Source organism: Puma concolor, chromosome D4 (assembly GCF_028749965.1).
Source record: "Puma concolor isolate L17-30 chromosome D4, mPumCon1.1.hap2, whole genome shotgun sequence".
NCBI lineage: Eukaryota > Metazoa > Chordata > Mammalia > Carnivora > Felidae > Puma > Puma concolor.
In genome coordinates, this window is record NC_141679.1 from 30,092,137 (window position 1) to 30,114,881 (window position 22,745).

A 22,745-nucleotide genomic window follows, 5' to 3' on the forward strand; every position below is an offset into this window, starting at 1 on the left:
TAAGTCCTCTTAACTATATTCCAAACCTTTATTTGAGCTAAATTTCCTACCTTCAGGCTGTTTCATTTGCAGAATTTTACCTTATTGCCTGTTAAGTATATGGCCAACCCCTAATTATTCAGAAACCTAAAATTCAGCATTGCTTCTTCTATACTTTGTTCATTCATGTTTGGTTAGCACTTCCTGCTCAGGAAAAACAAGGCATATTTTGTACTGTGGAGGTGGAAAGGACCAACCACCAAGAATCTTAATTATTATCTCTGGTTTATGGTGTAGAAAATACCAGAAGAAATAGTAATGCACTTAGTATTACTGAATTTCAGTGATTATAGCTTTTGAGGCTCACCAGAAAAAAAAAAAAGTGTTATGCAAATTTACCTCTTTCTCTTCTTTATTTCCCTTCCCCAGCAAAAACAGTATAAATTGTTAAAAGTCTTCTGGTGACTTGTCATATTTGGCACTAGTTTAATTGGTCTTGGCAAGTGTATTTTAGTGACTCATAAGAGAATACTTTTAGTCTCTTTACTAACAGATGCCTGTGCTAAAAGCAATGACAACAATGTCACATGGCTATAAAATTGCAGGAATTTGCTGCCGGTGGTCCAATAAAAACAAACTTGTATGAAAAGACAGTCAAGAAAAGATAAGATTTAAAATATACATTGTTATAAACATTTAGTCATAAAAGATCTGACCTTTCTTCATTTATTTAACCAACATATGTTGAAATTGGGAATCTGCATGAGACATCACAGGAATCACAAACATTTCAGATCTGATGATGTGTTTATAATCATCATATTTCATTTGAACCAGCGTTCTCATTTCTTGTTCAGAGGAGGTGTTTCCAACACCTTATTCAGGTGATATCTTACTCACATTTTGCTTCTTTAAAAAATGTCTTTTTGAAAACAAATGTGTTATATTTGTGGGTCCTTACAATTATTATCATTTCCCCATGCATCATCTGATTTGATGGCCATTACAACTACACGAGGTACTCTCATCTGAAACATGACAATAGTTATGCAACAAATGTTTGAGCACCAGTTTGCCTGCCATGAACTCTGCTAAGTACTGGAGAAATAGCTCTGAACAAATGCTTGGCCTTGAGGAACTTATAGTCCAGAGGCAGAAGAGGCAAGAAAATGCTTGTACTTATCAAGAGCTCTGGTAGGAAATGTCCTGAATGATATGCTAATATCATGGAGACGAGATTCATTAAGGTGAGGTGTTCCCATCCTCTTCTGTGTCCCAGACCCAACCCTTTGCTCTGCTTTGCCTCTGCCCCAGTACTCTTGGAAGTTCTGTCTCTGCCGGCCTTGATTATGGATAGGGAGAGACTGAAAAAAAAAAAAAAAAAAAAGGTGTGAGAAAAGAAGGGATAATTACTTTTTTTTTTTTTTTTTTACACTGGTTTCTTGGCTTCACCCTTATAAAGAATCCTTGGGGTGGGCAAAATAGAAAAGACACTTAAAGACATTTAAAGGCTAAGCATAAAATCATAAACATAAATAAGATTAAGCAGGTTGCAGGAACCAACTTACCTCTAGTCAAAAGGCATGCTCATGACCAATTCCTTATGACCTGGGGTACAGACTTATGCCTCCAATCCCAGAGGCCAAAGACTTTTTCTTCCCATCTAAGCTTTCGCTAGTCTGTGAACCAGACAAGCAGACATGGGCAATAATGGTATGTTTCTCAAAGTTTGGAACATTCAGTTTGATCCAACACCATAGGTGGGCCTCTGCATGATGTCAAAAACTCTCCAAACTCTGCACAGATTCCACACAATCCCTATTAAAATCCCTTTGTAGAAATTGAGAAGCTGATCCTAAAATTCATGTGGAAACGGAAGGGCCCCAGAATAGCCAAAACAATAAAAAAACAAAAAGATGGAGGATTCATACTTCCTGATTTCAAAGATTATTACAAAGTTATAATAACTAAGGGAGTGTAGAACTAGCACAAGGCTAGACATAGATGTGAATAGAATTGAATTTAGGTCCAAAAGTAATCTTATACAATTATGACTAATTGATTTCTACAAGAGTGTCCAGACCATTCAATGAGGGAAAGAATAGTCTCTTCAAAAAATGGTGATAGGACAACTGGAAAGGCACATGAAAAAGAATGAAGTCAGACCCTTACCTCACACCATAGACAAAATTAATTCAAAATGGATGAAAAACTTAAATGGAAGAGCCCAAACTGTAAAAATCTTAGAAGAAGACATAGAGACAAACCTTTGTGAATCTGGATTTGATAATAAATTTTTAGATATGACAGAAAGCATAAGCAACAAATTAAAAATAGATATACTGAGGGAAGATGGCGGCGTAGGAGGACGCTGGGCTCACCGCGCGTCCTGCTGATCACTTAGATTCCACCTACACCTGCCTAAATAACCCAGAAAACCACCAGAGGATTAGCAGAATGGAGTCGCCGGAGCCAAGCGCAGACGAGAGGCCCACGGAAGAGGGTAGGAAGGGCGGCGAGGCGGTGCGAGCTCCACGGACTGGCGGGAGGGAGCCGGGGCGGAGGGGCGGCTCGCCGGCCAAGCAGAGCCCCTGAGTCTGGCTTGCAAAAAGCGGAGGGGCCTGACGGACTGTGTTCCGACAGCAAGCGCGACTTAGCGTCTGGGAGGTCATAAGTTAACAGCTCTGCTCAGAAAGCGGGAAGGCTGGAGGACAAAGGGAAGGAGAGCTGCTGAGCCCCCTGACGACAGAGCTCAGTTTGGTGGGGAACAAAGGCGCTCGCCAGCGCCATCTCCCCCGCCCATCCCCCAGCCAAAATCCCAAAGAGAACCAGTTCCTGCCAGGGAACTTGCTCGCTCCGCGCAAACACCCAACTCTGCGCTTCTGCGGAGCCAAACCTCCGGCAGCGGATCTGACTCCCTCCTGCTGCCACAGGGCCCCTCCTGAAGTGGATCACCTAAGGAGAAGCAAGCTAAGCCTGCCCCTCCTGCCCCTGTGCACCTTGCCTACCCACCCCAGCTAAGACGCCAGATCCCCAGCATCACAAGCCTGGCAGTGTGCAAGTAGCCCAGACAGACCACCCCACCCCACAGTGAATCCCGCCCCTAGGAGAGGGGAAGAGAAGGCACGCACCAGTCTGACTGTGGCCCCAGCGGTGGGCTCGGGGCAGACATCAGGTCTGACTGCGGCTCCGCCCACCAACTCCAGTTATACACCACAGCACAGGGGAAGTGCCCTGCAGGTCCTCACCATGCCAGGGACTATCCAAAATGACCAAGCGGAAGAATTCCCCTCACAAGAATCTCCAGGAAATAACAACAGCTAATGAGCTGATCAAAAAGGATTTAAATAATATAACAGAAAGTGAATTTAGAATAATAGTCATAAAATTAATCGCTGGGCTTGAAAACAGTATAGCTGACAGCAGAGAATCTCTTGCTACAGAGATCAAGGGACTAAGGAACAGTCACGAGGAGCTGAAAAACGCTTTAAATGAAATGCATAACAAAATGGAAACCACCACGGCTCGGATTGAAGAGGCAGAGGAGAGAATAGGTGAACTAGAAGATAAAGTTATGGAAAAAGAGGAAGCTGAGAAAAAGAGAGATAAAAAAATCCAGGAATATGAGGGGAAAATTAGAGAACTAAGTGACACTAAAAAGAAATAATATACGCATAATTGGTATCCCAGAGGAGGACGAGAGAGGGAAAGGTGCTGAAGAGGTACTTGAAGAAATAATAGCTGAGAACTTCCCTGAAGTGGGGAAGGAAAAAGGCATTGAAATCCAAGAGGTACAGAGAACTCCCTTCAGACGTAACTTGAATCGATCTTCTGCACGACATATCATAGTGAAACTGGCAAAATACAAGGATAAAGAGAAAATTCTGAAAGCAGCAAGGGGTAAACGTGCCCTCACATATAAAGGGAGACCTATAAGACTCGTGACTGATCTCTCTTTTGAAACTTGGCAGGCCAGAAAGAATTGGCACGAGATTTTCAGTGTGCTAGACAGAAAAAATATGCAGCCGAGAATCCTTTATCCAGCAAGTCTGTCATTTAGAATAGAAGGAGAGATAAAGGTCTTCCCAAAGAAACAAAAACTGAAGGAATTTGTCACCACTAAACCGGCCCTACAAGAGATCCTAAGGGGGACCCTGTGAGACAAAGTACCAGAGACATCACTACAAGCATAAAACATACAGACATCACAATGACTCTAAACCCATATCTTTCTATAATAACACTGAATGTAAATGGATTAAATGCGCCAACCAAAAGACATAGGGTATCAGAATGGATAAAAAAACAAGACCCATCTATTTGCTGTCTACAAGAGACTCATTTTAGACCTGAGGACACCTTTAGATTGAGAGTGAGGGGATGGAGATCTATTTATCATGCTACTGGAAGCCAAAAGAAAGCTGGAGTAGCCATCCTTATATCAGACAAACTAGACTTTAAATTAAAGGCTGTAACAAGAGATGAAGAAGGACATTATATAATAGTGACAGGGTCTATCCATCAGGAAGAGCTAACAATTATAAATGTCTATGCGCCGAATACCGGAGCGCCCAAATATATAAAACAATTACTCATAAACATAAGCAACCTTATTGAGAAGAATGTGGTAATTGCAGGGGACTTTAACACCCCACTTACAGAAATGGATAGATCATCTAGACGCACGGTCAATAAAGAAACAAGGGCCCTGAATGAGACATTGGATCAGATGGACTTGACAGATATATTTAGAACTCTGCATCCCAAAGCAACAGAATATACTTTCTTCTCGAGTGCACATGGAACATTCTCCAAGATAGATCATATACTGGGTCACAAAACAGCCCTTCATAAGTTTACAAGAATTGAAATCATACCATGCATACTTTCAGACCATAATGCTATGAAGCTTGAAATCAACCACAGAAAAAAGTCTGGAAAACCTCCAAAAGCATGGAGGTTAAAGAACACCCTACTAACGAATGAGTGGGTCAACCAGGCAATTAGAGAAGAAATTAAAAAATATATGGAAACAAACGAAAATGAAAATACAACAATCCAAACGCTTTGGGATGCAGCGAAGGCAGTCCTGAGAGGAAAATACATTGCCATCCAGGCCTATCTCAAGAAACAAGAAAAATCCCAAATACAAAATCTAACAGCACACCTAAAGGAAATAGAAGCAGAACAGCAAAGGCAGCCTAAACCCAGCAGAAGAAGAGAAATAATAAAGATCAGAGCAGAAATAAACAATATAGAATCTAAAAAAACTGTAGAGCAGATCAATGAAACCAAGAGTTGGTTTTTTGAAAAAATAAACAAAATTGACAAACCTCTAGCCAGGCTTCTCAAAAAGAAAAGGGAGATGACCCAAATAGATAAAATCATGAATGAAAATGGAATTATTACAACCAATCCCTCAGAGATACAAACAATTATCAGGGAATACTATGAAAAATTATATGCCAACAAATTGGACAACCTGGAAGAAATGGACAAATTCCTGAACACCCACACTCTTCCAAAACTCAATCAGGAGGAAATAGAAAGCTTGAACAAGACCCATAACCAGCGAAGAAATTGAATCGGTTATCAAAAATCTCCCAACAAATAAGAGTCCAGGACCAGATGGCTTCCCAGGGGAGTTCTACCAGACGTTTAAAGCAGAGATAATACCTATCCTTCTCAAGCTATTCCAAGAAATAGAAAGGGAAGGAAAACTTCCAGACTCATTCTATGAAGCCAGTATTACTTTGATTCCTAAACCAGACAGAGACCCAGTAAGAAAAGAGAACTACAGGCCAATATCCCTGATGAATATGGATGCCAAAATTCTCAATAAGATACTAGCAAATCGAATTCAACGGCATATAAAAAGAATTATTCACCATGATCAAGTGGGATTCATTCCTGGGATGCAGGGCTGGTTCAACATTCGCAAATCAATCAACGTGATACATCACATTAACAAAAAAAAAGAGAAAAACCATATGATCCTGTCAATCGATGCAGAAAAGGCCTTTGACAAAATCCAGCACCCTTTCTTAATAAAAACTCTTGAGAAAGTCGGGATAGAAGGAACATACTTAAAGATCATAAAAGCCATTTATGAAAAGCCCACAGCTAACATCATCCTCAATGGGGAAAAACTGAGAGCTTTTTCCCTGAGATCAGGAACACGACAGGGATGCCCACTCTCACCGCTGTTGTTTAACATAGTGCTGGAAGTTCTAGCGTCAGCAATCAGACAACAAAAGGAAATCAAAGGCGTCAAAATTGGCAAAGATGAAGTCAAGCTTTCGCTCTTTGCAGATGACATGATATTATACGTGGAAAATCCGATAGACTCCACCAAAAGTCTGCTAGAACTGATACATGCATTCAGCAAAGTTGCAGGATACAAAATCAATGTACAGAAATCAGTTGCATTCTTATACACTAACAATGAAGCAACAGAAAGACAAATAAAGAAACTGATCCCATTCACAATTGCACCAAGAAGCATAAAATACCTAGGAATAAATCTAACCAAAGATGTAAAGGATCTGTATGCTGAAAACTATAGAAAGCTTATGAAGGTAATTGAAGAAGATTTAAAGAAATGGAAAGACATTCCCTGCTCATGGATTGGAAGAATAAATATTGTCAAAATGTCAATACTACCCAAAGCTATCTACACATTCAATGCAATCCCAATCAAAATTGCACCAGCATTCTTCTCGAAACTAGAACAAGCAATCCTAAAATTCATATGGAACCACAAAAGGCCCCGAATAGCCAAAGTAATTTTGAAGAAGAAGACCAAAGCAGGAGGCATCACAATCCCAGACTTTAGCCTCTACTACAAAGCTGTCATCATCAAGACAGCATGGTATTGGCACAAAAACAGACACATAGACCAATGGAATAGAATAGAAACCCCAGAACTAGACCCACAAACGTATGGCCAACTCATCTTTGACAAAGCAGGAAAGAACATCCAATGGAAAAAAGACAGTCTCTTTAACAAATGGTGCTGGGAGAACTGGACAGCAACATGCAGAAGGTTGAAACTAGACCACTTTCTCACACCATTCACAAAAATAAACTCAAAATGGATAAAGGACCTGAATGTGAGACAGGAAACCATCAAAACCTTAGAGGAGAAAGCAGGAAAAGACCTCTCTGACCTCAGCCGTAGCAATCTCTTACTCGACACATCCCCAAAGGCAAGGGAATTAAAAGCAAAAGTGAATTCCTGGGACCTTATGAAGATAAAAAGCTTCTGCACAGCAAAGGAAACAACCAACAAAACTAAAAGGCAACCAACGGAATGGGAAAAGATATTTGCAAATGACATATTGGACAAAGGGCTAGTATCCAAAATCTATAAAGAGCTCACCAAACTCCACACCCGAAAAGCAAATGACCCAGTGAAGAAATGGGCAGAAAACATGAATAGACACTTCTCTAAAGAAGACATCCGGATGGCCAACAGGCACATGAAAAGATGTTCAGCATCGCTCCTTATCAGGGAAATACAAATCAAAACCACACTCAGGTATCACCTCACGCCAGTCAGAGTGGCCAAAATGAACAAATCAGGAGACTATAGATGCTGGAGAGGATGTGGAGAAACGGGAACCCTCTTGCACTGTTGGTGGGAATGCAAATTGGTGCAGCCGCTCTGGAAAGCAGTGTGGAGGTTCCTCAGAAAATTAAAAATAGACCTACCCTATGACCCAGCAATAGCACTGCTAGGAATTTATCCAAGGGACACAGGAGTACTGATGCATAGGGGCACTTGTACCCCAATGTTCATAGCAGCACTCTCAACAATAGCCAAATTATGGAAAGAGCCTAAATGTCCATCAACTGATGAATGGATAAAGAAATTGTGGTTTATATACACAATGGAGTACTACGTGGCAATGAGAAAAAATGAAATATGGCCTTTTGTAGCAACGTGGATGGAACTGGAGAGTGTGATGCTAAGTGAAATAAGCCATACAGAGAAAGACAGATACCATATGGTTTCACTCTTATGTGGATCCTGAGAAACTTAAGAGAAACCCATGGGGGAGGGGAACAAAAAAAAAAAAAAAGAGGTTAGAGTGGGAGAGAGCCAAAGCATAAGAGACTGTTGAGAACTGAGAACAAACTAAAGGTTGATGGGGGGTGGGAGGGAGGAGAGGGTGGGTGATGGGTACTGAGGAGGGCACCTTTTGGGATGAGCACTGGGTGTTGTATGGAAACCAATTTGACAATAAATTTCATATATAAATTAAAAAAAAAATAAAATAAAAATAGATATACTGGACTTCAAAAATTCTGTGTTTCGAAGGATATAATCAATAAAGTAAAAGTACAAACCCACAGAATGGGAGAAAATATTTGCAAATCATATATTGGAAAAAGTACTCATATGCAGAATATATAAAGAACAGTTACAGGTCAGTGATAAAGACAACTCAGTTTAAAAATGGGCAAAATATCTGAATAGCTTTCCAAAGAAGATACTACAAATGGCCGATAAACTAGGAGGCTAAAATCATGAAGTCAGATAATAACACATGTTGGAGAAGATGTGGAGAAATTGGAACCCCCATACACTGCTGGTGGGAATAAATGTAAAACAGTGTAGCCACTTTGGAAAATAGTTTGACAGTCCTCAAAAAGTTAAATACTGCATTACTTGACCCAGCAAATCCACTCCTTGCTCTATTGCTTGGAAAAATGAAAACATATGCCCACACAAAAACTTTTACATGAATGTTTATAGCATCATTATTCATAATAGCCAAGAGTGGAAACAACTCAAGTGTCCATCAACTGATGACTGTATAAATAAAATGCAGCATATCTATACAATGGACTGTTATTTGGCAACAAAAAGAAATGAGCTACTGGGGCGTCTGGATGACTCAGTAGGTTGAGTGTCCGACTTTGGCTCAGGTCATGATCTCACGGCTTGCAAGTTCAAGCCCCATGTTGGGCTCTGTGCTGACACTCAGAGCGTGGAGCCTGCTTCAGATTCTGTGACTCCCTCTCTCTCTGCCCCTCCCCCAATTGCACTCTGTCTCTCTCTCTAAAAAATAAATAAACATTAAAAAAAAAAAACTAAAAAAAAAAAAGAAATGAACTACTGATACATGGTATAACATGGAGGAAGCTTGAAAATATTATGTTAAGTGAAAGAAACCAGTCACAAAGGACCACATATTATATAATTCTATTTATATGAAATGTCCAGAAAAAGGTGGGGGACTATAGACAGAGTCAATTAGTGATTACCTATGACTGGGAGAAATGGGGGCATTGGCAAATGATAGCTAAAAGAGTTTGTTTTTGAGATGATGAAAATGTTCTAAAATCAATTATGCAAAGATGCACAACTCTGGGAATAGAATAACCTAAAATCCCTTGAATTGTACACTTTCAATTGGTGAAATATGTAGTTTATGAATTACATTTCAATAAGACTTTTACAAAAATCATATCCTTTTTATGTTTTACGAAGATGAATATGCTAATTCAAACAGTAAATCTTTCTTAATAGCTTTGAAAAGAATACACAATAGACAGTGATGTCCTTCAGAAGGCTTGCATTCAACATACACCCCTACCAATAGCAACCAAGTTGCCTTCCCTTAGACTGCTATGAAGTTGCCATGCACCAGGATGGGCATGTGGTATTTTATGGCCAGCATCAGTTCTCAGTGGCTGGTGTCTGTTCTATTCTGGTTGCTAAAATATTTGTAATTTCCCTCCTTGCTCCTCATATCCTGGCCTTTTGCATATGTTTGTAAAATTGATCAATTGAAAGTGATTAGGTTGAATTCCTTTAATTATGAGTGGGGTTGAGTCTGATTTCTTTTTTTAAGCATTGAAATTTTATTTTTATCAAAGCAATCTACACATGGTTTAAATACTTATTTGGATCATAAGAATTTAAAATGAAAATATCAGTCCCTAGCCCCATCTCAGTCAAGATCCTAATCTCAGTCCCAATCAACCATGTTATTCTTGTAATATTTTCTGATTTTAGTTCTTGATGTGATTCTCAATGTCTTTAAATTTTTTCATTACCTCTAAATAAACTATATAAACCTCTATTTCTTGATTTATCCCTTTAAGAAGTGAACTTTTCTTGACTTCCTGCCACAGTAAGGATTTAGCTCATCTCCTGTCCCATCTTGTATACAGTCGCATCACTATTTTTATCTCTGGTGGTTGTTTTTGTAACTTTGAATAATATTCTTACACATTTTTTTTTTTTGGTTAGTTCCTAAGGTAAGGACTTGAGGCTCCTGGTATTTTCCTCTTCTGTCACTTGTCCCTTTCTGCTTCCCATGTTCTGTGGTCTGTCCTTGAAAATTCCACATCATAGGGGCGCCTGGGTGGCGCAGTCAGTTAAGCGTCCGACTTCAGCCAGGTCACGATCTCGCGGTCCGTGAGTTCGAGCCCCGCGTCAGGCTCTGGGCTGATGGCTCGGAGCCTGGAGCCTGTTTCCGATTCTGTGTCTCCCTCTCTCTCTGCCCCTCCCCCGTTCATGCTCTGTCTCTCTCTGTCCCAAAAATAAATAAACATTGAAAAAAAAAAATTTTTTTTAAATAAAAAAAATAAAAAAAATAAAAAATAAAAAAAATTAAAAAAAAATTAAAAAAAGTAAAAAAAAAAAAGAAAATTCCACATCATCAAGGTTGATGTTATTTATTATTTAGACTCTGCTCTGAAATGGTTAAATCCATTGGACTGTGCCAAGGCTTTGATTCTAAAAGCTGAAACTCAATAAAGTGTTTATGTTATTATGACCATGTAAATATTGTTCACTGCAGATCCAAAGAATGCTCTACGTTTATATTTCTTTTTCTTGTTCCTCCTGGAGCTTCTAATTGCTTATTTATTCTGCCGTTGCTGGCTTTACTTCATCTTTAATTTTTCCCCCCATTCTCCAAAGAATACTATTAAATGTACGAAATCTTCTTTTCCAAGACACCTCCTTCCTGGACACCTAGCTCCCCCACACTGACTGTTCTTCAAGGTTTGCTGCACAGCTGCATTCTGGAACTTCCCTCTGTCATTCTCCTGGGTTCAATTCTCTGTGTCTCAGATTCCGGTATTATTCATCCTGAGAAAAGCCATATGAGAGCTAAACTTGGTCTGAATATATCTTTATTATTTAGTCACATTTGATTTATAATTAGATGGAATATAGAATTTCCAGATGATAATATTAGAATATTTTTATTGCAAGCATCGGAAAGTTTGATTTTAAAAGGAGGAGTAGGAGGTTCTGGTGAAAATAACCCACAAGTCCAAAGTTAAATTATTTTCAGGTATGGTTTGATCCAGAGGTTGACAGGATTTATGGCCTCTGGCTTCTTTTCTTTTTTCTTTTTTTCTTTTTTTTTTTTTAAGTTTATTTATTTTGAGAGACAGAGCACAAACAGGGGAGGGGCAGAGAGGAAAGACAGAATCCCATGCAGGCTCTGCACCATCAGCACAGAGCCTGATGTGGTGCTCGAACTGATGAACTGTGAGATCAGACCTGAGTCGAGATCAAGAGTTGGATGCTTAACCGACTGCACCACCCAGGTGCTCCTTTTTCTTTTCTTTTCTCTTTTCTTTTCTTTCTTTTCTTTTCTTTTCTTTTCTTTTCTTTTCTTTTCTTTGTCTCTTTCTTTTTTTTTCTTTCTTTCTTTCTTCTTTTCTTTCTTTCTTTTTTAAGTAATTTCCCTTCCTCCTCCCCCTGTATTATGATCAGGGAATGTGATCTGCATTTTAAAAATATTTATTGGGATACACGGGCTTAATATATGGTTAATTTTATATAAGTTCCTTGGATTTTGGGGAAAAATATTCTTTTTTAAAAAATGTTTATTCATTTTTGACAGAGAGAGAGAAAATGAGAGAGGCAGAGAGAGGGAGACAGAAGATCTGAAGTGGGCTCTGTGCTGACAGCCAAGAGCTCAATGCGGGGCTCAAACTCACGAACCTCAAGATCATGGCCTGAGCCAAAGTCGGAAGCTTAACCAACTGAGCCACCCAGGCACCCCTCAAAATATATTCCTTTATCATTAAAAAGAAGTTATTTTTTCAGATTCTATAAATATTCATTTTATATTATATTTTTAAAACCTAGCTTTCCTTATTTTTTCTATTATTTGTCTGGTATGTTTTTGCTCCTGTAGATCTTCTATTTGTCCAGCCTACTGTTGTACTGTGGTAGTTGTGACAGAAATCATTTTAAACTCAAAGCATTACTTTATTTATGGTGTAAAAATCTTTGAATACATATACCTGGAAGAGTCTGATGAAAAGATGCTCAAAAATACTTGTTCAAAGGATTTAAAAAAAAAATTTTGTTTATGTTTATTTACTTCTGAGACAGAGAGAGACAGAGCATGAGTGGGGGAGGGGCAGAGAGAGAGGGAGACACAGAATCCGAAGCAGGCTCCACGCTCTGAGTGTCAGCACAGAGCTCAACGCAGGGCTCGAACTCACAAACTGTGAGATCATGACCTGAGCCGAAGTCGGTAGCTCAACCGACTGAACCACCCAGGTGCCTCTAGTCAAAGGTTTAATGAATAAAATGGACCAGGACGTCTAATCAAAGCAGTTCAAGTCTGCTTTGCTCCATAGGTACCTCCATCTATTTCTGCAATTTCCCATTTGTCATATTTTTTATTCCTGTTTGTTATGTGAGATCCATATCTAATTTTCAGTGGGAATTTCTCAGGGACAGAAATATATCATTGACCATCCATCCAAATTCTGACTGTTCACGTACTAAGAGTACAGAAAACCTATGGAAGAATGGTTCCTAGTCACAACTAAGTGAAAGGAGATCATGGAGCGTTAGTTTTCTCGAACTCCCAGAAATGTCCGAAAGACTATCACCTAGGGGAGCCCAGTTGGGCTCACAAACAGACCAGGATTGAGTAAAGGGGTATCAGTGGTCTGCTCTTCTTAGAAACACCCAAGGGCCTGGCCTTGTGGGAATTTGCCTGACCTGATTTATGGAGCAAATCTAGCCTCGCCCAGAAAAGTTTCTCTTTTTCCTAAAATGAAACTTCTATATTCAGACTTACATCAGCAATTTTGTTTTTTTAAGGACACAGTCCCCTTCGATCTCTGCCAACCCCAGTGACTTAGGCATAATTTGAATCTGTCATATGGTGCTGATATACAGAAGGTTTGGTCTGGCTGCTAATACTGGCAAAAGGAGTTGAGTTTTTCCCAATAGGATGAACATTCTGCATTTAATGAAAGCAAGATTCTAAAATTGGCTTCTACCCTACAACATCTAGGTCTCGTAAAATTACACATGGCCCGGGGACCACTTAGATGATATACACAGGGGAGTTATTTTATCCAAAGAAATCTCCTTGGTGACTCCACTTGAGGACCAGGTCTAAAAGCTTCACATAAATCTTATCTGAGAGAGACCAGATAGCTAATGCCTTCAGTGTGACTTAATCACAAAGATCTGATCAGGTACCAATAATTTTTAGATGGCCATGTTATGGAACTTTCTCCACAGCCTGCTAAGCAGGAAATGCTATTCACTTGATAGCTCATTTTGTGTTCTTCTAGAGTGAGAACAACGTTGTTAAGGACCTCACTTTAAGCACCTCTTCAAGATAAGCGCCTCCCCACTTAAATTTGAAACGAATCAATGCCGCTGGACTTCTACACTGGGTGTCATCGGTATTTTCCATTTTTTCCCCTAACCTAAGCAAAATTAGAAAGCTTTCCCCTTCTAAATTGTAGGCAACATTAAAGGTTAGAATAGACTGAAAAAGAAAACTTCTTTTTGAAGAAAATTCCGCTTCTAGGAATTTAACCTACTAATACGCTCCTTTTTTTAAGCCAAGCTATAAAGGGATCTTCAGTCAGCATTTTTTTAATCAGAAAAACCTGGAAACTGTTTAAATGTCAATTAACAAAGGGATACTGAAATATGTTGTAGAATATATTGGATATATACAACATCCAACAGAACTGGATGCTATGTAGCTGCTAAATGGAATGAGTCCGGTCTGTTTGTGCTAACGTGGAAGTTCTTCAAAACATCTTATTATGTGAAAACAAACCAGATGAGGCACTCTAGGTATTGATTGTATGATCCCCCTATAAAAATTTTAAAATATGTCCATCTGTGTGTTCATGGATGTGTAAGTGCAATGTTTATTTTGATGTATGAGGAAAAATGTTTTCTAGAAGAACTGTAAGAAATTGCTAATAACTGGGATGAGAATAACCAGAAAAGGAAGTAGAATATTACTTTCATTGTATTACTTTCTGTACAGCTTAAATTTTTCATTATCTACATGAATTCAGAACATTAGTGTGTTCTTTACAATTTTATGCATTAAAGAAACACTAGCAAATGTTCTTTTTCAGGGCCACATTTATGGGAATACAGTCTTGACAACAACAACTAAGGTGGTTAACTTTCGAAGTTTAATTGTTTCTTTAAAATAACTTATAAATGATAAACCCAAACACTTTTAGTCTAATAGAAATGACCTTGTACAAGAAAACTTTTGCTCTGGCATGTGAAATATACTGTGGAATCTAGTCGAATCTGCGTAGAAAAAGTTGTTTCAAAGTGTGATAAACTAGAATTAGGGCTTTTTAAAAGAATATTACAGAAAAAATTTTGAAAAATACTAATGCATGGTGATTTCAGGAAAAAATACATAAAATGAATGTGCATAAACCATAAACAAAATGCATTTTCTGGTGTTTCCTATGGTTGCACACATATTTTTAGAAATGCTTAAGTTTAAAGATTTTTTCAAAGGTATCATAATTTGCCACATTTTTAAAGAAATCCCACCAAATGAGGACATAGAAACAGGTCCTGGATGTTTCCTTTTCATGAAGTAGTTGGTTAAGTCATTCTGCATTTCCTTCTCTCTACCTGATAATTTCAATTCTGTGGTTAAAATTACTTGAATCCAGCCCTGAACATTCAATTACTACACAGTGACACTCTGTTCTCCATAACCTCACGCAGCATTACAGAGAATGCAAAGTATTCCTACTCCTCTGGGACTAGTTGATTAACTGATTGATTATAAAGTAGGATGGAAGTTCATTCTGGTGTATATCACTTCCATAAAATTAATGATCACTTCAAAAGTGGTTCTAGTCTACATTCAACAGGACCAGCAGAGTAATTTTCACTCAGCTTGAGGTTTTTCTCTGATTAAAATAGCCTTTCTGTTTTCCTTAAAGTTGAATTTCAAAGAAAAGTTGCTGTGATTCTCAGTAAGAAAGAAGTGAGTCAGATTTGTTTTTATGCCTTAGGAAGAACTTTAGCACGGGATGGCGAGAGAGAAGAAGCAAGCAGGATATGCTGTGGACAGGGACATTGGGCTCCCATGAAACCAAGCATTCTGCACCTTTTCTTGGAGTTCTAGGAGATTTAAAAGCATTCTCTTTTTAGCAGATGATGCTTCAGAAGGGTGCCAAGTCCTGCCATATTTATTCAGACTGCTTAATGTGAGTGGTCAAATTTAGGACAAAACTCCATATTATTTCCAGGAAGGATATTTTCACATTTTTTTGTAGGAGGTGACTTGCTACAAATGCATTTCAATTAAATATACCTAAATAATTTGCTGACGAGACACCTATTCAGGTCATAGTTGAGTCTCTGCACTAAGCCTCCATCCACTCTTGGCCATTTCATGTTCTTTCCATTGCTTCAGTGGCGACTCATTACATTTTATGAATTTTCTGAAAGAGGTTTTCCTCTCCCTGGGTTCTTATAGGTCTCCTTGGAAACTTGCTCCTGAATTTAATCCCTGTGCTCCAGGCCAATTGAGTTTTCATTCTATTCCAGACATGTTTGAAGAACCATTCCAGACCTTAACCCTCTGGTGCCTGTTTTGGTTCTGATAAAACTTAATAGTACTTCAGTTTGAACCAACTCTTGCCCTGCTTCTATTTCCATCTGCTACAAGATGTTGTGAATCTACATCTGAAGTGGAAATTTGTCTGCCTCGCCTGAGCTTCTTTAAAAGCCCTGGAAGTTAGTGTGTTTATTGTCTTTTGACTTTGAGGTCTCCAGGCTTGCTTACCTCCCATGACCTTGTGTCCCTGTGTATCCTTGGATGTAAACAGTTTCACAGCAGCAAAACTGCAGCTCTCAGTGACCTTGGCAGCAGGGCAGTGAGTAATGGTTTTTAGAGAGAAATCTCTTTCTGAAGACATTTTGCTCCACATCTCCTGGCCCCAAAAGAGCTGTTGTTAGCAACAGTCAGACATGTCATCTCATCTCCACATGATCTTATTTTCACACGAGTATCTTTAAAAAAGCAAATCAAAAGATACTTGCATTCATCTTTCGATTGTCTTATATTCTTTGTTTACATGAAATATAAAGACTCCCATTTTCCCACATTTTGGGGGTATGTTTCCACATTTAGCCTTCTTTCAGAAGATAGTTCTACCTTCTTCCTCAACTAACCTACGTCTCTCTGTTTTCCCAAATGCCAACATCACCATCCCAAACCCTTAGGAATGAAGCACAAGCTGGTTTCTGCCTTCAGGCAGCACTGCATGGACAGGAAAAGTCTGCTGGTTTCCATCCTTTGTCCACCTGCCCTCTGACACTACCCCCATAGCTGCATGGCACACTATATTGGAGCAGACACCCAGCGCAGATTCTAGAAGACAAAAGAGCTGGACTCAGGGTCAGGGTGAGATCTGGAGGACACTAGTACCTTGAGCATAATGGCCCCTTTACAGAGGGATGCATTTACATCATCTGAACGTGACTTCCTGGGGTGCCTCTTTGCCCAGAAGCAAACCTGGGTTAAGGGAGAAGTCCAGAGTGAAGCAAGTAATGTTTCTCTGCTGTTCCATTGGTTTATCCAGTGTAGGGGACCAGACATTGTTTGCTAATTTCTTAAAGACCAGGAATTGCAAACCTGATGCTTGCAGATCAACAGCAGTCCTGTTTTGCTATAACTGCTTTTTAAAAAAAATCATTTGAACTTGAATTCCTTCTCTAGTTTGCCTTAGCCCAGCTGCTCCTGCTCAGCTCTCCTAGGTCTTCTGAGTTTCCAACCTCTGAGACTCAGCAAGCACACATTGAGGACCTCCTGATCTCCTAGCCTATGTTAAGGCACTATGAAGATGCCTTGGACAGATACAAGCTCTTCCTCAGTTTCCTGGGACTGAGGATCTCAAAAAGAAAAAGCATGAGATACGTAAGTGGTAAAATGAAGGGAGTTCACATAAAGGGATTAATGTTGGCCAATGGAGCTGGGGGAGACATCTTTGTCTTTGTTTATGAAGACAAGATTATTGAAGGGTGGGGAGGGTTTGTGAAGACGGAAGAGCAATCAGATTTCTGAGCCAAGATGTGAATCTATGGGTAAGCCCTTGGGGGCAGGAGGAGGACAGCCTGGTCCCAGTTTTAGGTTTGTGTGAGGAGCAGTGGGAAGTTGTGTCAAATTCCAAGAGTTGCAGATTACTATCACATTGACAGAGGCTTTTATTCCCCATCTCCTTTAATGCGCTTGCATTCAATATTTGGATGGTATGATTTTGCGTCACTGCACGGCCCCAGGGGCCCTTCCTCCAGGCCACATCAACAAAAGCAGGCCTGTGAATTCACTTTTCTGTGATGTTCTCCCATTAGAATCCTCTTGATTTTCACATGTAGGAATGAAACAGTTTTCCACAGCCATGCCACAGATCATCAGGTACATGAGAGACTTTATTCTAGAGCCTGAGCCAGATACTGAACCTGCCCAAGACCAAGTCTGATAACAGAGACCACGTAAGTGTCAAACGAGTAACTAGAATGATCAAGTTAGGTTTACTTTGTTATTATCATATATCATGCACTGAATTTCTAAGACAGGGCAGTTAATTTTTATAATCAATCATTGCACTAAACCAATGTGTTAATAATCACATTTGTTTCAGGTGTCATTACTTTACAGGTTAATTATTGGGACAGTTAACCAGCAATAACATGAGCCATCATTCAAATTAGCCCCTAGGCTAATTTGACTATTCACAATTATGAGATTCTTTTGAAAAATATTGATAGCCTCTGGCCATTAAAGGTCTGTGTCCCCTCCCCAGACAACCTCACCAACAAGACATATGTTTAAATGAAAACAAGCCTCAGACCAAATCCTGCCGCCTACACTCAAACGTGTACTAGCAGGTACCCACAGAAAACTATTCAACCTTTTGTCCCCATTCTCTTGTCTTTTTAGGAACGCTGACAAACCCCTTGCAGGAAATATTCAGTTTGATGTGGTCACGATGAAATTTTGACATCAGGATTAGGTGACAGAGGTGACAGACTGCCTGCCCTCCATTAGTTGGGGACTACAGTGCAGAATTCTATCCCTAGGGCATCATTCCAAAGGTGTTGACTGCTGGGTCTGCCAGATCAAAAGAGGAGGTGCCCCTGGAAATCTTCTTAGCCAACCACAGGCTTTCACACCACTCATTTCTCTGGAACAAACTTACTTCTAATACTCCTTCTGGTAACAAATATACCCTTTGAGGCAGATGGAGATAGGCTTATTTGAAGCCCTTGCTTTTGTTTCTTCGGGAGCCTAAACTCCTCATAAGAGTTCTTTATATGTTAACCAACAACTGTTGACTAATCATCCTAAAGCATAGATGAAAGCAAAGTATAATCATAGATATTATCTGGTTTGCCTGTATCTGGTTTGACCCTTCCCTTTAATCTCCAACAGCAGTCTTAAAGCTACCTCCAGCAAAAGTATAACCTAAGCCAAAGAGCATACTTGCTACATACATCCAAGTCCTCTGGCATCTCCCAACCCCTCTGTTGTCCTCATGAGATCACCACCATTGAACTTCTCCTCTAGAGGAATGGAAGAGCCACTCCTGCTGGAACCCAAATCTAAATGATTGATTTCACAGAGACCTGGAGACAGCTACTAGGATCCACATACAGTAGAGGCTGTGATACATTGCTCAGATGCTTCTTCAGTAATGAAGAACTTGTTCCCTGAGCTGGTAGTAGTTCTGCTAGAGGCAGGACAAACTTCTCAGACCTTCTGTGAACTGCCCAAGCTAAAGACAGCTACTTTGTACAAGGTTAATCCCTAATGTTGCAAGTTCCTGGGACAATGAGCATCCAGACTGATCGATACTGGGATATAAAAGTCTGGTTTCCTTGCCTTGATACCTCTGGTCCATCCCAGCTCCAGAACTCCCAGCCTCTCCCCCTGCCCAATCCTGCTTCCTTCCCTTTGCCTACGTCCTACACACTAATCTCCATCTCAGACTCTTGTTGTTTTGGAATGATTTACTATAAAATCATAGGTTTGCAGGGGTGCCCATGTGTTCTTGCAGAATGTATAGCATATTCATACCAGAAAAGGAGCTATAAGCATCCTGAAATGGGAGGACATAAAGCATAGTGACAAACAGGACTGGATCCTCTTGGTTCCGTGCCATCTGTACTGTCTATTCTGGTGGTGCCTGCATTCTGCTTCAGGACCCTGTTTCTACATTTTGTTCATTTATTTCATTGTTCAAAAGATGATCTTGAGGCACCCTGTCTTAAATTCCATTTTAGTTTGTATTGAAGTTACATAGGCACTTGGTTAAAAGTGTCAAATAATTCTACGAAGTTTATTTGACAGCGGCTGCTGGTTGAGCCCTGACATTAGTTCCTGTCTTTTTCCATGTTTTAGTGGAGCACATAGCCAACAGCTAGTTACTGCATTTCCCAGGCTCCCTTGCAGCTCAGTGAGGCCATATGCCCACAGTCTGGCCAATAGATCTGTGCTACTTCTGGGGAGTGTTTCTGTCAAAGTATGCACATGTGTTTCCCTGACCTATTGCCCTCTTCTCCACCCCCCACCTCCCCCCACCCCCACCCTGGCTGGAATGACAAGAACCAGAATTGCTGCTGTGGTCCCAGACATGGAAGCCACATTGAGGGTCATAACATCAACCTTCCACCCCCAAATGCTTCTCTCTGGACCATATCAAACAAGAAAGGATATACCTATGTCATTTGAGCATTTGTATTTTGAAGTGTTTGTTGTTGTTGTTGTTGTTAAAGCAGCATAACCTGTCTTTCATCCATATATCTTTGTTTTAAATCCTCTTTTCTTTTTCCCAGAACCAACCGTAATATGTTTAAATAACATACTTCTATCTGATATTTTATATAGACATTCTCTATTGAGTTTCCAATTTGGAATTTGAATATTCCACTCTCTTTCTCCTTCTCTCCCACCCTCTCCATACTGCTGCACACCAGCTACCCATCCCTTCCAAACCTCCAAAAAATAGTTATGTTGCAAGTTTAAATAGATAAATATTTAGTGTTTATATAATTAGGACAAATGGAAATAGTATATAAAACTGATCTCTGCAGTATACTATGGATGCTTTTCCTTTCTTGAATAAAATTTTGTTTGTCCCAGAGGTGATATTGAGCTATCTATTTTTTTCATTTTCTTAGCTTCCCATTGACTTATCATTAATTCAAAAGTTGTATGATGTCCTCTGAATATGTTCAAATGCACTTGGGATGCAATCAGTTTTATCTGTTTGAAGAAATATTCCCAGAGCTTTCTGACTGGCTCCATCTGGACTAGCTGTTCACTAAGCCTGAGGTGTGTGCTTGACCAGCCATCTTTGACTGGACATCAGTATCAGTTCTACAACTTTGGAGTGCTCTGCAAGTCTTAATCCCTTCTATTGGCTACCAGGGCTGCTCTCGCTATGTGACATAGCATGCTTCTCTCAGGCTAACCTGGGAGGGCTCCATATGCAAATATTCTCCTTGGTAGAGGCTTTCTTCTGAGAGCATTAGCAACCTTCTGTATGATGAAGTTATTGCAAATCTCTGAGCTGGATCAATGTCTTCCTTTTTGGAGTTGAGACTTAAAACTCTTCCATTATTAGGCAAAAAAAAAAAAAAAAAAAAAAAAAAAGAAAGAAAGAAAGAAAGAAAAAGAAAAAAAAATGGACACCAATTAACAGCCTCCTAAACAGCCTCTCACTCAAGGCTTAATTGTTTCAAATTCAGTACCGCTCAGGCTACACCATTGCACAGGGATTCTGACCAACTTTCAACTTGACAGCATCCCCAGATATTCTGGGTATGGTGCTAATGCATAATTTTTTGGCCTTTGCCCAAGTTCAGGTTTAGGTATAACTCTTCCCAAGAATACCTGGAATCTAAACAGCCAAGTTTAGAGCTTCAACAGAACCCCCTTCCTCATGTCCTTTTACTGCCAATACAGCCACTCGTTTGCCTGAGGTCCTGCCAGGGAACTCTGCGAAGTCAACTTACCTTGGCATATTACAAGATTAAACCATTGCAGGGAGGTGATCTGCTCAAAAAATGGTGGATACTGATCAACCATCAGGCTCATACTTGCTTCAGTTATCTTTCTTAAATTCCAGTACAATCTTGGATGTTTGGACAACCGATGTGAGCTGATGAAACCTGTCACCTGAAAGTGGCAAAGGAGAGCAGAGTGCAGATAACTGTTTCCCACCGGGATTGATGTGAAGCTAACCCAGTCAGTGCAGCTCCCTGATGCACACACATGCACACACATACACACACCCCACCCTAACAGCAACACAAACTCAATGCTTGATTATTTCGATCTGGCTACTGCTAACAATTTTGAAAAAACTTTAATGGAAGGAAATTGTGATAAGTCAAATTCCAGGTGAATTTACAAATGCATTTCTAAACAGAAGTGTCTTTGAAATTTGTGCTTCTGTATTTGCAATCATCACCACATGCTTCTGCACATCTTCCATAGAACCCAAGCGAGGTGTCAGCGGCTGCATACACAGATGACTAATGACAAAACAAGGTAAGACACACTAACTAGCCAGCAGGAAGGAAAGGCAGGAAAGAAGAGAGGTGGGGACTTTACTTGAACCTCCAAGAAAGGATGGAATGCATATCAGTGAAAAGGGGGAGGCAAGCAGTGTGTGCAAGGGGACAGTATGAATGCGGAGGTAGAGATGGGCCTGACATGTATCTGGCATGTTCAGAGACGAAGTTTCCCTAGAACACAGGATTCAGATATAGGAGCAAGAAAAGGCCACTGTGAAGGGTACATTGATTCTAAATTGTGCTGGAGATAAAAGGTCAATTTAAGGGATTTGGACATCTTAATGGCACTGGGAAACCACAGAAGTTTTCTGCTGTTGTCTGGGGGTCTGGATCTGGTGAGGGAGGTGGGGAAATGTGATATACACCAATGCTGCTTCAGGATGATTCATCTGTCTGTGACGTGTGATTGATCAGAACGGAGAGGCTGGAGGGTCAGGGACCAGTAGACTTGGTGTGAGGAAATGAGAAAGGCCCCCAGTGATGAAGCACCTAGTCTGTAACCATGCTACAGGCCAAGTGAGCTCACCATTCTGCACCTTCCTCAGGTAACTCCCAATATTCTACAGAGTAGGTATTTTTCAAAGCAGGAGAGTAACTCTGAGAGGTCCAAGGTCACATAAGGAGCAAAGGATGCAGGTGGGATATGAACTCATTTTTTTTAAGCTTATTTATTTATTTTGAGAGAGAGAGAGAGAGAATGTGTGCGTGAGGAGGGGAGAGGCAGAGACAGAGGGAGAGAGAGAGAGAGAGAGAATCCCAAGCAGGCTCCACACTGTCAGGACAGAGCCCGACACAGGACTTGAACCCATAAACTGTGAGATCATGACCTGAACCGAAATCAGGAGTCAGACACTCAACCAACTGAGCCACCCATGCACTCCTGAACTCATGT

General features: G+C 40.1%; 1 long non-coding RNA gene across 1 annotated transcript; it reads right to left on the reverse strand.

Moving 5' to 3' along the window:
- Nucleotides 1-644: 644 nt before the first annotated feature.
- On the reverse strand, nucleotides 645-21,448 carry LOC147574791 (uncharacterized). Its single transcript, XR_015243307.1, has 2 exons — nucleotides 21,290-21,448; nucleotides 645-1,343 (listed from the first exon to the last, which is right to left on the reverse strand). It is a non-coding gene; the product is annotated as an uncharacterized LOC147574791 (long non-coding RNA).
- Nucleotides 21,449-22,745: the final 1,297 nt, after the last annotated feature.